We start from the raw sequence: 16,631 nt of genomic DNA on the forward strand, positions 1-16,631 counted from the left end.
ATGGGTGCTAGAGTCGGCAGATCTGGGTTTGAATCTCTGTTTTATTTCCTTCTTGTTGTGTGACCTTGGGCACATCATTTAACCTCTCCGAGCCTCAGATTGTCCTACTGTAAAAGTGAGACTAAATCAGACAATAGCCATTAGACCATTGATTGGCTAAATTAGACAATGGCCATGAATGTCTAGCACTGCCTGACATACAAAGACATCCCAGTGAGGCCACTGCCATCTACACTTATAGTTATCGGCCAGCCAAGTAGAGGAACAGAGAGAGGGAGAGGAAGCTGTCACGCTCCACCTGAAGCTGCCCCAGGGTTCCTTTCTCTCAGTGTTGATTGGGGATAGAGGAAGAGGGGGGCTGGTCCTGGAGAAAGGACAGAGGCCTTTTAATGAGTTCAGGAAAGCCCATCTCCTGACAATAACAGCCGGGACTGTGCAATAACATCCTGCCAGAAGAGGTAGAGACAGGATCTGAGCTGGGGTGGGAGCATGTGGCAGCTTCACTGCCCGCCTGTCTACCCTCCAGTCCCTTAGCCCTCAGGAGGCTCAGGAAGTAGCAGACTGGATCAGAGGGACATGAAAACTTCCTCCTCCGAATGCATCCTGGAATGACATGAGACTGGAATACCAGCTCTCCTGGATGGGCACTCCTGTAGGGCAGATTGGTAGTGCTTTCCCTGTGGGGTGCCCCCGTGTCCCTCCTCTCCCCGCCTCAGCTGGAGCTCAGGCGCATGCTCGGCCTCCCCTTCCAGTGGTTCCACTGAGTCAAGGAGCAGGACCAGCGAAGGGGAGTGTTCTTACCTGCCAGTCAAAATACCAATATTTGTTGAAGCCTTTCCGTGTGCTGGGGACAGAGCTTGTCTGTGAGGATGCAGTGATGATGGGGACAGATACTGTCCCAGTTCCTGGGGACTTTACCATTGGGTGGGATGTGGGGTGGAGGGACCTGGGAAAGTCACTTTCACCATTTGGACCCTATTTCCCAGGTATATATATAAAAAGATGGGACCAGGTAAATCCAAAAGGCCCTTTCAGTTACTATATTCTATGATCCAAACCTAAGATAAATCTCCTGGCCCTCAAGAAGCTTATGGTCTGAGGTGCATGACTGGATGAGACCGCGCGATTGGTGAATGCTGGCTGATTCTCAGAAAGCATCCGATTGGTGGTAGGGCATGGAGGGAGGACCATAAATCTGTGTCCTGGAAAATGGATTTCATGTGTGCAGAGGAAGGATTGCCAAAATGTGCACCCCACCTGCTGGAATAGGTTGGGTTTTCTACTAATCTCAGTCCTGAGTGGGGTCAGCCTCTCCAGCTGGTGAGCTGGGGACACACAGTCACAGCTGCTCTCTCCTTGGGACAGTCCACCAATCCTGCTTTCAGGACCCTCCTAATAAAGGGATTATTCGCTATCCCAAGCCTTTGGAGGCCCTGGTCCCTAGAATCGCAAACTGGACTCATCCCTATGAAGGCAGGATGGCAATGGAGAAGGATGTCAACTCGATTTAAGAGACCTGGGTTACATGCCTGGTTCTGACAGTGAGTGACATGTCGTGCAACCTTGGGGATGTGACACTCTTCCTCTCAGGGACATAATTTTCTCATCTATGCAATGACAGACACTTTTCTTAGTGACAGCTGTGTTCTTGGCACTGGGTACTGAAGGTAAAAGATGAAAAAGGCTAGGCCACTTCCCTCAGGCAGCCTTCAATCTGGTGGGAGGCATATGTGAAAATATGCTTTCAGTATAATGTACTGCGTACATTGTTAAAGGGATGCCTGGGGGTGTTGAGGCACAGCATGGGGCCCTCTGTCCAGCTGGGGAAGTGCAGGAAGGCTCCCTGGAGGAAGAGACTACATTTACACTTGAATGATCAGTGCAAGTAAGTTGGTAGAAAGAAGGGGGTGGGGAAGGCACTTTAGACATTTCCAAAGAATAACATCTTGCTTTTGCAGCATAATCTCTGGCTCTCCACCCCCTTGTTCCCCTCAGCCTGACTGATGCTTTGGAGCCGTTTCTCTGTCTGCCCGGCTGGGAAGGCAGCCAGACCAGAGGTCTCCGGGGTGGACTTGTGAGCACCTTCTGCTGGAATGAACTCGAAGCTCAGCCCACAGTTGACTTTAAGTCAACAGGCTTGCCTGGGGCAGAGTTTCCCAGTAGTCAGCAGGATGTCTCCTCAGGAGCCTCAAAGTCTTAGTTCAGAGCTGACATAGTGGTTTCTGCCAGGCATTGCTGAAAGAGCTGCCATCCACCCCTCAAGGGCTGAACACCCCCGCTCCATCTGCCCATCTTGGGAATATGCATTGACTGTAGACTAGGGGCAAGATGAAGAGAGAAAACATAATCTCATCAATGTGCCCACACAATAATGAAAACACACACACACACACACACACACACACACACACACACACACACTCCTGTGCAGGAAAGGGTACGGTACCAGGGAAAGTCTAAGCAGGGCATCTGAGCTGCCTGGCAAGTTCTTGGAAGGACACACGAGCAGGGATGCTTGAGGTGAGAATCTAAAGGAAGAGAAGAAACTTGCTAGTTGAAGAATAGGGTAGGATAGAGAAGGAACAGGTCAGGTTTCTAGGCAGAGGAATAGCAAGAACAAAGAGCCTGGGGCTAGGAGTCCTGGTCCATTAAGGTGGTAAGAGAAAGCCAGGTGGCTGGTGTGCTGAGGGAAAGGGAATGTGATGCGACATGATGCCAAAAGGTTTAGCCGACTTACCCCTCCGGGTCCGGCCGGCTGCAAGAAGGTTTTTGTTCTTTATACTAAAAGCAATGGGAATCCATATCAACAGGGGCTAATATGTCAGATTTGATGCCTTGAGGAGAATGGATGGGCATTGCTGGATCAGTTAAGAGGTTACTACAATGGTCCGGGTGGGAGATCAGTCGTCTTGAACTAGTGGCCTGAACTATGGTGAAGGTGCTGGGTGGTGTCAGTTTTGGAAGTGTGGTAGAATGCATGCAGGTGGCCTGGAGTGGGTCTGTCAACGACGTCTTCTGGTTTCGGAAATTACAGAGCTGTGGAGGACTTCAAGGTCCTCTAGTCCACTCCTCACCTGACTACAGAAGGAAACCGAGATGGAGAGGGAGGTGGCCACACTGGCAGAGTGCTGGATCCCAACCCTGTGCGTATCCTGTTCTTTACAATAGAATCCCAGCATCAGAAAGAGTCAGAGCAGGAAGGAGCCTTAGAAACCAACCAGTCTAACATTTTGTAGATAAGGAAACTGAGACCCCAAGGGGTGAAGGCTTTAGGGGCCAAAGGCCACCCAGGGAGTTAATTAATTAATCAGCTGGATGGTCTAGGCATACATAAACATGGCTCGAGTGACCCCTAGATAGGGAGACGTGTGTTTGTTCAGGAGGGACATAACTTGGCAGAAGTCCCTACAAATGCTTTCCCAAGCCTCCTTGCGCCTGCTGGCCCCGCTCTCAGCTGGCTGCCTGGGGTTAGGGAATCCAGATGTCTGGGGCCACTGAAGCCAGCCAGATTTTCCCACATCATGGGTTCCCAGCTCAGCAGTCATGCTGGAGGGGGTGGGTGGCAGGCAAAGAAAGCCAAGCTGTTCTTTCACTGCATTTCCCAGCATCATCTGAGTTTACAGAGAGAGCTGACTTCTTTGGGTGCCCTGGATGTGCCCCCTCCAGTTGCGCAGGGCCTTGCAGCTAGAGCCACAACCTGCCAGTCACCACCTTGTGCCTACATACAGGGACCTTGCTCTTCAGAATTGAATGTTGTGCCAGGGTCTGACAGATGTTGTCAAAGCCTGCTGCTTCCCATTGTAAGAGATCATTGGGAGATGTGTTAGCATGGATGCCAAAATTTCTCTCTCTCTCTCTCTCTCTCTCTCTCTCTCTCTCTCTCTCTCTCTCTCTCTCTCTCTCCAGGCTGAATATTTGAGATTGGGATTGCATTAGGAAATTCCAGAACATAATTTTGGGCAGTTGGCTGAGTAGTTCATTGTCAGTGTGACCTGGCTTTGTCCTGAAGGTCTCAGAGGGACTCTGAGTGTCAGTTCTCCACAGCTGTCTTGAGCCCTCAGGAATGTTCACCCTGGGGGCTCAGGTGGCTGGGAACACTGGCATCTGGACAAGCACATAATCATACAGTTTTTGGGGTGGGAGGGTGGGGCACAACCATGTCCTGACTTCAGTTATATTGGTACTCACCTCGCTGAACCTCAGTTTCCTGTTTTTCTAAGTGGGGGCGAAGACACCTATTTCACAGTGTCATTGTGAATATGAAATGAGATAACTGACGAAGAGCACTTAACATGTTGTCTGGCTTTGAAAAAGCGCTCAGTAAATTGCAGTTGTTGTTATGTCTCCTCCCAGGACCCTGAAATCAACCAAGATTGAGTCAGATGGGTTCAGAAGAACAGAACCTTCCTCTTCAGTACTGGTCTTTCCTAGAGGTCCCTTGAGGTTCACTGCCATGGCAACGGGTCTGTGGAGTGGTGAGGAAGCCAATCGATCCGGCCAGCTAAGCAGCCAGAGTGCTGCCTGGCCTGCCGGCGCCAGGGCCAGTGAGGGCGGCAGCCTGATGAATGGCTGCCTGATCCCCAGCCTCTCTCTGGCCACCCTGGCTTCTCTCTCAGGGAGGGATAGAGGCTCCCTCTCTGGGATGTGCCAGCCCTCCGGTCAGTGGGCACAGTTACAGGTGCCACAGAGTCTTAGGACGGCTGACGCAGAATGTTAGAGCTGAAAGGGACCTTGAAGATTATTCCAGTCTCCTTTCTTTGTGACTAAATACAGAACAGATGGGCAGTGAGTGCCTGTGGTGTGCCTGGCACAGTCTGAGGTCTCCCCCTAGAGGTTAAGTTCTACAACCATCCTGTGCAATGGGTATAATTATGCCCAGCAGGGAGGCAGAGACTGAGCCCAGAGATGTAAAATCTTTCATTCACAGCACACAGCTGGGATTCACACCCAAGACTTCTCTGATTTCAGTTCCTGTGTTACTCATTGTTTGTCTGGCTCTTGGAAACATGTCTGGACTCCACTGTATTTCCAATGCCTCAAACGGTGCTTCACACATGTTAGGGGTTCAATAAAAATTGTTGAGCAAAGGAATTGCCATGCTTAATCTGGGTACCATTAGTGCAGGTGTGGTCTTAAACCCGGGCCAGGTAAGTGTGTGTATATGTGGGGCTTCTGTCAGACCTTATGATGGGAAAGAGACCTAAGGCCCTAAAGATGCTCCCTCCATGTCCTAGCTCCTCCACAATAGTCCATTCTCCCACATATGTCCTGGTTTCAGCCACACCAAACTCCACGCTGAACACACACCTTCCTTCCCCTGAGCCTGCTCTCCTACCTCCCCCTACCTGGAACACCTCATCTTCATCTTCACTCGAGGGCCTCGTACCCATCTTTGAGTTTCAGATGTGCCCTGCTCCAGGTACATTGCTTGATGCCTTTAAGGGAATTTGATTTCTCGCTTCTGTAAATTTCTGTATTGCTTGCAGGTCTCTTTTGTGTGCTCTGATTGCATTCTGCACTGTAATCTGTCTTCCTGTGACTACGCCATTCCTCCCTTATTAGACTGTGAGCTTCTGGTGGGCCTTGACCCTGTTTTGTCCTGCCATCATGTGGGGTGTGGAGCACATTGGCATGCTCAGCAGTTGTAATGAACGTGGAATTGAATGCGTTGACTTGGTGCAGAGCTCCCCATCCTGGGACCCCTGTCACCCCGATACCCTGGTATGGGGCTGGATGAGTCAAGGAGTAGGGCTAGAACTAGGTAGGCCTGGTGTGTGTGTGTGTGTGTGGGGCTCTGTCTGTCTCCCCCATTTTCCCCACTAAGTGCAGCTGAAAGCAGTCCTCTCCAGGGACCTCTCTGACCTCGGTTGACCTTCACCAGGGCTGTTTTCTCATTCTCTTGGGTCAGGCTGAGAAAAACAGGAAGAATCATTAAGACACAGAGCCTTCTGAGCCAGCAAAATTATCCCTGATTCTTTTTACAGTCACCAAAAGCTTTGTTTGTGCGTTGTGACAGGAGTGGGCTTTTCCTGCTGGCCTCCAGAAACCTCTGCTAATCTCTTGGATCCGCCCCAGGCACCATGCCCAGGCCCCATCACTTCTCTTTCTCTTTTTCCACAGTTAGACTCTAGTGTTTTCCACACTTAAAAAATGTAGAGTTGGAGGACCTCTTGGTTGTATCCAGAATCTCTCCCAGAGAGATCAGCTGACTCCTAGCTACTCAAAGTGTGGTTCGGGCACCGTTGATGCTGGAGGCTTGTTAGAAATGCAACTGCTAGGTCCTTCCAAGCTTCCAGCATCTGCACTTTGGCAAGAGCTCCAGGGAAGAGTGATGCACATTAAAGTTTGAGAAGTGCTGCTGTAACCCACTGTTTTTTGTTTGACTAAACTGGCATCTAAACGCTGAAGAGGGAATTGACTTTTGAGTTAGTAGAATTGACTTGGTTTAACAAACATTTGTTGAAAAGCGGCTGCACACTCAGGCCTGTGCTGGGCTCTGTGGGTAGAACTTGAAGTAGGGATCCTAGTCTCTTTGGTCTTAGTAATTCTATCTTGCACCTACTTTGCCTTACCTGCACCAGAGCCTTGGTAAGTGTTTGTTGAGTGAATAAGTCTCTTGAATCCCAGCCCAAGGTTTCTTTATCTTCACTATGGCTGCCTTCCATAATTATCAGCCTCCTTGAGTAACTAATAGCACTTTCAGACAGAAATAAGTTCTTTCATGAGCATTCAGAGAGTGAGTTGTATCTTTGGTTTTCCCAACTCTGGGCAGCAGAATCCCAAGACTAATAAGTGCAAAAAGGTTCATGCCATCCAGAAATCCATATACAGTATCACCAATGACACAAGGAGAGAGTCTGTACCAAAACAAGGCAAACACAATTCCCAATTGAAACATCTTTGATGAGGCAATACAGGATGAGTTACAGGCTCACATATCAGGGATCCACTTCCCCAAAGGCCCACTGAGACTCCTCATCTCTGCTGAGATGATTCTTTTCTGTCCAGCTGGGAGGACTTCTGCGGATTCCATCTTGCTCTTGTGCCCTGAGGCCAGTTTTCTATTGGAATGTCTAGTTCTCCTTATAGCGGCCTTATTATTGATTTAACATTTGCTGAAAGTAGTATTTAGAAGCCACCTTTATTTCTAAGGAAGCCTTTGCTCCTTCCTTATCTATTTGTCAGAATAGTGACTGGGCAGCTGCTCACCTCCCTGGAAGACGCAGGCTCCATGTCCACCTCTGTGCTCCCTTTGGCTGCTGCATTATTTCTGGAAGCTCAATATCCTTCCATGAACGTGAAGTGGGATGAGATTTTAAACTACTAGTATTTGCATGGGAGCAGTGACATATACTTTATGTCTGCATTGTGAATGACTTTTCTCCGTTGGGGAAAACCACACCACCATGATCCATTTCTCTGTAACAATGATATTGTGCAGCAGTAGCTTGGGATGCCAATCCACTTCAAAACCAGTAGGAGATGGGCTGTAATCTTCGCCTCTTTATTAATTTTTGTTGTCCTTGTCAAACTCTTTAAATAGTCATATCTTTACAATATCATGCACTGGCATTTCCTAATATGAAGGAGAGTTATATAAAGTTCCTGTGGCATTATTCTTGGAAAGGTAAGAAAGTAGAACTGGGGATTTCATCTGTTCCTTGTGTTGACCAATTTAATCACTCTAGAAAAATTATATTATTTTTAATAATAAAAAATTGCACTACCTAACTTTTTGTTGATTTCTTACTATGTGCACTTTTCTAAGCTCATTTATAAGAATTACATATCTAAATCACTAGTAAAACACTATGAGATAGGTAGTATCCCCATTATTCAGAGAAGGGAATACATCAGGGAAATACTGAATAACTTATCTAGTTAATAAGCAGCAACAGCAGGACTTGAACTTGAGTGGTGCCTCTGGGATGGGATGGTCACTCTGGGCTCCAGCCTTATGTTGCTGACACACATTTGTTTCCCAAAAGTCTTTTTTTCATAGACTAGTGTTTTCATTTTGTATTGTTGCATAACAAATAGTCCCAACGTAGAGGCTTAACACAATAAATTAGTTGTGTTAAACGAGAAACTGAGGCATATTTAAATTTAAGAGTTTATATGAGCAAACATTGATTCACATCAGACAGTGTGAAACCAGAAGTGGTTAGGAGCCCTCTTCTGACAGGAACTAGGGGCAAGAGTTTGGCGATAAGGCACAGAAGCAAGACAAGAAAATTATTTGATTGGCTATAGATTAAGCTGTGGGTTTATTTGGAAAAGACTAGTTGGCTGTTTGTGACTGGTTTTCCTTAGGTTTTGATTTCTTAACCGTGAGGCAGCTACAGGCTTAGGCTTTGGTTTGCTGACGTAGGCTACTAAGGCATCAAGGCCACCTCAGTCTAAGGGCCTCTGTGTTTAATTAATTTAGCAGTCCTCAGCACTGTAGCTAAGCTAGACAGTTCTTTTATTGCTCTTGCTTGGAATCTCCCATGGGGCTGTGGTCAGAGGGTGGCTGGGCTGGAATGCTCAAGACAGATACACTAATGTGTCTGGTGCCTGGAGGGCATGGCTGGAAAGCTGGGCTCAGCTGGCACAAATGTCTGAGCCTCTTTTCTCTCTGCGTGGTTTCTGGACTCTCCATTTGTCTCCATGGATCTGACTTCATTCATGGGTGCTCAGCGCTCCCAAGAGCACAAACACAGAGGCTGCCAGGCCCTCCTGGATCTGGAACCGGCACACTTCTGCTGCCTTCCTTTGGTTACATTGAGTCACAGGGCCAGTCCAGATTCAGTGTGGGAGTGGATTGGTATATGATAGGGATTCAGCACCTGGGGTCTAGAGGACAGCTGTGAATTAAAACCCTGCTGTGCCACATTTCAGCTGTGTGATGTTAGGTAAGTTCCTTAGTCATCTCTCAGCTTCTAGTTCTTTCCCTTTAGAGAGGGGAGCTAGTTGCTACCACTAATTGAATAACATTCTGTGCCAGGCACCATCCTAAGCACTTTACATACGTAAAATTTGTTCTCATTAAATTTGTTCAGAGACCCTATGCAGTGGCTACCATTGTCCTTTCAAATTCACAGTCAGAGAAATTCAGATACAAAGAGATGACATCATCACCCCACGGTCACATGGCTGGCAAGTGTCAGTCCTGGGATTTGAACCCAGACAAGTTCCATGCTCCCTAGCCCAACTCTTCATTATGCTTTGCAGTTCTCTATCGTAGCCATCTCCCAGGACAACATCAGTGAGATGGTTGTTCTTGTCAAAATCTTTTGGTTTGCTGACATAGGCTACTAATGTCACCAGTGTTTCATTCCTTGGCTAAGATGAGCACACGCTGTTCATTTCCATTTTGAAAAATATGATTCTATGTAATATTCCCATTTCAAACATATTTGGGCCCATCTCAAATATAATTGGTTTCCTGGATTTTCATCTTTGTCTACAGCTGAGGGAGTCTTTCACTTTCCTTCTAGGAAATCACTTTAGATTGATGCTCCATGTCTAGCACATATATCACTGTGGAGACCAATCTATTTGTGCTCTGAAAAATGCTGCTGATTTTTTAGGCTTTGATTCCCATTCCTGAAGCTTCATTGCTCGGTTTAAGATCCACCGGTCCTGGTCACTTCAGCAGGATACGGATAATATAAACCAATGCTGTCTGTTCAGACTTTTCTACCCTTGTCTCTGGGCGCTTAGGTTTGGGCTGTTTCCTGTCATTATGAATGAGTTTGTTTATCTGCTTCCTCCCTCACCCTTCCAACTTACTCATCAGGGTTTTGTGATTTACTGATTGTTGACTGTCTAATGGTATTTTTTTCCCCCATAGTATTAAGACAGCCTTTCTGCTGCTGGGTCTTGCTGAGCATAGCTATACATAAAGTTTAAAAAAATATTAGGCATTTTCCTTGAGTCCTTTTTTGTTCTATCTCCCTATATCTAAGTCCCACTGGCTCTGCCTCTAAAATATATCCTGTTTGTTTCCTTTCCACTGCCAACAATGGCACCCCTTAGAACATTTTTTAATGGTATCAATACAGAGATGCCTCCTTTTAACTTACATACATAGAGATCTGTTTTGAATGCTGGCTCAGCTATAGGAGGAGAACCCTCAGAGTTGCAAAAATCAGCCACATTATTATGCATTTTCTAGAACTTCATGCTGTGTGCTCCTGAATGACTCCATGAGTTATGTGTGAAGCTGGGGGTGATGGGGAACCCACTTGATTATATTATGTTTTCCATAGCTCTGTCATAGTAGCCTTATGATCTCTGTTCTCCAGTGAGTGGGCTGGGAATGATCAGTGACATAAAATAGCCAACATTTTCTCCTCACGTAGCCTCTTAACCACTTTGCATGGGCAATAGCTCCCATTAATTCCTTCAGTGGTAGTAGGGATTTATGATAAACATTCTGAATTCTGAATGCCATAGCTAGCATTTTTTCTCAGTTTCCTTACCATTTCCAATGAGGAGGTTCAGCTTCTTCATGAAGTTCATGTTGCATTATTGTTTGTGTGCTTCAAACATTTTGGTCTCATCTCAAATTGATGTAACCCATATTTCTAATATTTTAAAGCAGTTTGAAAGTAGAAATGAAAAGAAAGAGAGAGAAAGTAAAAATTCTGTAGCAGTAAAAAAATTGCAAGTGCTGACTATTTCTAGACCTAAATGATAAGAGATAAAATTGGAAAAGCTGACTGTTTCTAGACCTACCTGATTAGAGATAAAATTGCAAAGAGGCTTTGAGCAATGAGACCCACTAAAATTTTTCAGTTAAAGTAACTTAGCCAAGTGGAAACAAATAAGAATAAGAAAGTGGCCTTCTTATCTATTGCTTCAGATAATTTCATGGTTGCCATTAAGAGAGAAGGCACCAAGGAAGAGAAAGCAAGGAATCAAGCTAGACTGGAAAACACTTTTTAGAAAGAACTTCGTGTGTGCACTGAAACATGGAACTTAGTTGAAGCAAATGGAATAAAACTCTACCAAGTTTTTAAGGGAGGTGAATTGCTAAGAAAACATGAACCTGGATTCGAAAAGCTTTTGACCATTGAGACCTAAAACAAATGTCAGGCCAGCATACTTACACCAGCAGGAGTCTGGTGGAAGGAGATGGGCAACCCTCAAAGAGTGCGTGCTCCTCCAAACCCACTTTAGATTTGGTCATTGTGGATAATCGAAAAGAGATCTCTTTCAAGAGGGAAGAGTCAGAGGTGACAGAGTATGACTAAAAAAGAACTCTTGCTAGAAAGCAGAATCAGGGTCTAATAAAGGAGGTTGATCTGAGGCCTTTATAATGTTCTCGCACCATGATTTCAGAATTGCTATGGACCATGACGGCTGTGTGTTTTTGTTTCCCCCTTTCTGAATAGGGGTTTTAATTAGCTGTTACTCTGCCATTGTGTCACCACTGTATACTGGATATATGTAAGTGGATGGGTGGTAACTTTATTTTTTAGTTCATAGGTCACTGGACCACAAGGAGGAAACCTGATGAAGGATCATTAGTGATTTTGAGCTTCAACTGGACGTGGTTGGTTATAGGATAAGTATGGAAGGAAGATTGAAAAGGTATTTGGTGACTAGTACAGCAGACGATGTTAGAGACTGGTAGGGTTTACCAAATCCTGTTTCCTTTGCCTCCTAGGTACATATAATCTACTCACTTAAAGTTAAATGGAGCCATGGGACTGAATTCTGGCTTGGATCGATAACCTTGACATGCATTAAAATGTGATATGAACACAAAATAAGCCTTTATTATCTTACCTAATAATAGATAAACATGTAAATTGACCATCCCTCCACTACACTCACCAGCCAATCAGGAGAGTATGCAAATTAACCCAACAAATATGGCGATTAATTTGCATACATAAGCACGAGGCAGCAGAGCGAAGACTGAAGGCTCCGGCCGGAGCAGTGAAGGCCTGGGTCCCGGGTGCCTGAGGAAAACTGATGCTGGCAGCCAGGGGAAGGGAAGGCCTATTGCATGAATCTCTTCGTGCAATGGGCCTCTAGTTTTTTATCTAATAAAAGAGTAATATGCAAATTGACCATTACTCCAACACACAAGATGGCCACCCCCATGTGGTCAAAGATGGCCACCACAAGATGGCCGGCAGGGGAGGGCAGTTGGAGGGAACCAGGTCTTCAGGGGAGGGCAGTTGGGGGTGACTGGGCCAGAAGGGGAGGACAGTTGGGGGTGACCAGGCCTGAGGGGAGGACAGTTAGGGGCAACCAGCCAGCAGGGGAGGACAGTTAGGGGCGATTGGGCCTGAGGGGAGCAGTTAGGTGTCGATCAGGCTGGCAGGGGAGTGGTTAGGGAGTGATCAGGCTGGCAGGCAGAAGTAGTTAGGGGCAATTAGGCAGGCAGGCAGGTGAGCAGTTGGGAGCCAGCAGTCCTGGATTGTGAGAGGGATGTCCGACTGCCTGTTTAGGACCAGGCCTAAAAGGGCGGTTGGACATCCCTCAAGGGGTCCCAGATTGAAGAGGGTACAGGTTGGGCTGAGGGACACCACCACCCCCGTGCACAAATTTCGTGCACCAGGCCTCTAGTTTTAAATAATCCACTAAACAAACCTTTATTCTGTTGAGATTTTTGGGATCACTTGTTTCCACAATTAGCCCATCTTGACCAATGCAGTATTCAAAGCTTTACACAATGAAACATGCAGGATATGTGTTTGTTTTACCTATTACCCTCCATTTTTTTTTCACCAAGTAATCAAAGAGGACTTCTGTGGCTAAAAGCTTACTTCTGATTGAGACTGGATTTTCTTTACTGCCTCATATTTTTCTTGTCCCCTGAAGTCAGTTAGTATTATTGAGTGTTTAACCCAGATTTACTACTTCCTAGCCGTGCAATTTTGGGTACACATTTTTTTAAATTGATTTTGGGGAGAGAGAAAAGAAGAGAGAGAGAGAGAAAGAGAAACACTGATGTGAGAGAGAAACATCAATTGGTTGTGTCCCATAGGTGCTCCGGCTGGGGATCAAACACCTAACATAGAATCAAACCTGCACCCTTTCGGTGCACTGGAGGATGCTCCAACCAACTGAGCCACCCAGAGTGAGCCACTTCCTCTTCAGTGTACTGGAATGGAAAATGGCTGCCACTGCACACTTGCTCCTCATTTTTCTGGCTCTGTTCCCAAGGTACACTGCCATCTCAATTCCAATAGTATATAGGCTGCACTTGCAAGACTCAGGAGGTTTAGATTCCCTTCCCTTCTTTTCTCACCTATGAGAACAGAGATTGAAATTATACCAGTGATGGCCTCATCTATCCCCCACACCATCCATTTAGATGGTTTACCTGTATGTCTGAGCTAATGTCCTTTGCCCACATGACTGAAGTGGGCCATCTCCCTGGCCCACATTCCTTAGTGATGCTAACTAGGCAGGCACACCCACTTGCCTTGGCATGTTTTGTAGATGACCCAAGCTGCAAACACCAACATGTATAAAACATATGCTCTTTTTGTATAATTTTAGGCACCAAAATATGCCTACACATCAGGGTGTGTGCATACAGACACACACGTATTCTTTTTGCCTGGTAGAAATATGCTTCTGTGGTGTTCCTTCTACTCCCACACATGCCCCTCCATGGCTGGCACATCTCCTAATTATTCCCATCTACTCCCTCCCCATAGACCTTTTGTGTGTATTTTTTGGCACACATCCTCTTGATTCTGCCTAGTTCCTTTTTCTCTCTCTTCCTCTGCCTCCCTCTCTCTCCCTCCTCTTCACAACTCTTTTAGAAAATTTGTTAAACTATACACTCTTTATTATTAATGCACATTTATGAAAAATTCTTCACAGTTACAAAAGTGCAAGGTTATAAAATCATCTCCATACAAAGGTTGGCGTCTTCCCTTTCCCCATCCCTCCCTAACCCTCCCACCCCAGACATCAGCATTCCTCAGGACAGCACTCAGAAAAACAGAGCTCTGTGGCTCTAGGTCTCTCCACCCAGCACTGTGACAAACATGATGGTAATGTACACAGGACCTTGCAACTTGCCTCTTTCACTTCTCTTTTGCCTCCTTCTTGGGTGGGGAGAGCAGACAAGTTTCTCTAGCTTTGGGAAGAATGGACAAAAATATTTCCTTTCTAGAGCTGGAAAAAATGCCAGAGCTGTATCAACAAAGAGATCTATAGGGATTGTAAGTCTTCCCTGATGGTGGAAGAGAAATACTTGTTTTGGTCTGTGATCAAATTCCATACACCAACCTCCTTAAAAGGAGCCAGCAGACTCTATAGGAACTCTGGGGACCCATTTCTGCAGGGTTCTCTGGGAATCTTTATAGGAATGGGGAAACAATGGAAGCAATCTGAGGGTGATCAAAAGAAACTGGTCCAAAGTGATGTGGTGTAAATGTGGGGTCTTTTCTAAAGAACAATGGCCCAGAACTTGACTATCACAGCACTGTTGGTTAACTAAACTTTGATATCCTCAAGCCCATGAGGAAGCTTCTTTGATTAGGATAATCTCTGAGGGATGGAGAACAAAGGGAAGTATTCAGGATCTCATTAGTCTGCCTCTACCACATCTCTCTGTTTTTATATTTTCCAAACAGGTAGCTATCCCTACTCAAACCCTAATGGGATTCCATATTAGTGTAGTAAGCAATGCAATAAACAGATGGCTGAGCAGACTATTGGAGAACTGAAGTCAAGTTCCAGAGAGTTTGGCCCCATATCAGTAGACACCTAAAACATGAAACCTCATGAACAGACACATGGATTCAGAGATACTCCAACACTTACATGTTAATTAATCTGGAAAAAACTTAATGACACCTTGTGGGATCACCATCTTGGGTTCTTGGTCAGCAGCACTATGGGAACTGTTTCAATTGGTACTGCTAGATTCCCTCTAGAAGTGTGCCTCTAGAAGCTTGCTTCTGATAGTCTGTACAAGATACTGGTGGTGGGAGGTGAGGGAAGTTTCCTCATTGTGCTTTAGTTAACTGGGGGCCTTCTAGCAGCTGGGGACCTTCTAAAATCCATGTATCCTACTCATTAACAGGGACTAAATAATCTCATTAGAAAGGACATTTGATCTCAAGGGTCATTTGGTGTCTTGTTTGGTTCTAGTTCTATGCAAAAAACAAGTACATATCTTAAAATATATTAACTATATTTTAGCAAACAAGAGTGTCTAGGAGATTATCATAGATGCATATGATGTTCTTCTATGGGAGGCTTAACTATTTGTATCAGGACTATTATTTCTACAAGAACCTTTCCAAATACCTTAGACTGTGAGATTGACTAGTGGAGGGCAGCCCCAATCCACCTGTCCTGGACATAGCGGAAGAAGAGATAGGGCACAGTTCTGCTCCAGATGTCACGAGAGCAGGGCTCTGGCCTGGATGTTGTAAGCGAGATTCAGGACACACAAGGTTCAAGTACCCCAGGTCTAACAAAGTTCTGGGTACTCTTTTGAGTTGACTAGCTTAGGGAGCATGAGTAAGAATTCTTGGAAGATGATATGTTTTTCTTTCATTCCTTCAAGCCTGCCAGGAAGATGGGATGATACAAGTCTGCTGGAGCTGGGGACAAGGTAGGAAGCCCCTGTTTTAATTTATATCCTGGCCAGCATTGGCAACATGTTGGACTGTGCCTTAAAGTCTTCTCCTATCATGCAGAGGTTCTTACCCACACTTTCTGACACCCTTTGTCTCTCTTGCAACACAGCACAGCAGGGCTTAAATAGAAGGGGTTAACACAGATTTCTCTCCTGTTTCCCAAAGGTCTTATTTTTTAGATGGCTAACATTTCTAATGCATTATTTGTACATTGCAAGGCAGGTGACTCTTATTCAGGTATTGCCTGCGCTGCTTCTAAGTTTCAGAGGCTGTGATTTGCCCTACCATGAGCATATCTAAATCTGTACAGCAGCTAGGTTTTTACTGTCCTTTAGATAGCTGATCTACTAGGATGTTTCATGGCTGCTGAGTCCTAGGGCCCCACTATCCAGCCTCCCAGGCATTCTCTTCCCAAGCACCTGGGGCACTACTGGAAAGAGAGCCGAGTTGGAGTTGAGTCTCAACCTTGCCGTTTAGGCAAGTTACACCCGCTCTTGAGTCTCTATTTTTTTTTTTTTAATCTGTAAAATAGGAGAAATGATGGCTTGCCTGCCACACAGGGTTGTGGAGTTAGGAAGAATAACGCCAAAGCACTTCAGGAACTGTCCAGTGCTGAACAAATGTAGAGAAGATGATGATGAAGCTGATGACACTGATAATGAAGATGACGACAATGATGATAATTGTGCTTTATACATGAAGATACTTGCTTTTTGATGGACTGATTAGACACAGTTTCCCTGACTAGAGCTACCTAACACCTTCCTTCTAGAGTTTATCTGGATAACCTTGGGTAAGATATTTAGCTTTCAGCAATGAATTCATCTGTAAAATGGGAATAATAAAAGCCACCAGGCAATGTTGCTGCGAGAACTAATATAAATGAATCAATAGATGTAATAGTTCCCAGAGGAGTGCTGGCTCTTATTAGGAGCTTCATCAGCACTACTTGACTTTGAAGTTATATACTTTTGAAGGGAATTGTAATGTTTTCTTACTTGACTGGGGTAGTTGAAAGAGCAC

The 16,631-nt window shown here is 45.5% G+C and overlaps 1 long non-coding RNA gene across 27 annotated transcripts in view; it reads left to right on the forward strand.

Annotated features, from left to right (window-relative positions):
* Window positions 1-16,631, forward strand: part of LOC118665031 — a 147,774-nt gene that overhangs the window by 52,827 nt on the left and 78,316 nt on the right. For 17 of the 27 annotated variants that reach the window (XR_004970495.1, XR_004970493.1, XR_004970497.1 and 14 more), the window contains 3 exons: window positions 11,469-11,580; window positions 15,536-15,583; window positions 16,141-16,401. This is a non-coding gene — a long non-coding RNA (uncharacterized LOC118665031). Of the gene's footprint in view, window positions 1-7,185; window positions 7,558-11,468; window positions 11,581-15,535; window positions 15,584-16,140; window positions 16,402-16,631 lie in introns of those variants that run through there. The other 10 variants (XR_004970506.1, XR_004970509.1, XR_004970510.1 and 7 more) reach the window with 4 other exon arrangements.

Source organism: Myotis myotis, unplaced genomic scaffold, assembly GCF_014108235.1.
Source record: "Myotis myotis isolate mMyoMyo1 unplaced genomic scaffold, mMyoMyo1.p scaffold_m19_p_10, whole genome shotgun sequence".
Classification (NCBI taxonomy): domain Eukaryota; kingdom Metazoa; phylum Chordata; class Mammalia; order Chiroptera; family Vespertilionidae; genus Myotis; species Myotis myotis.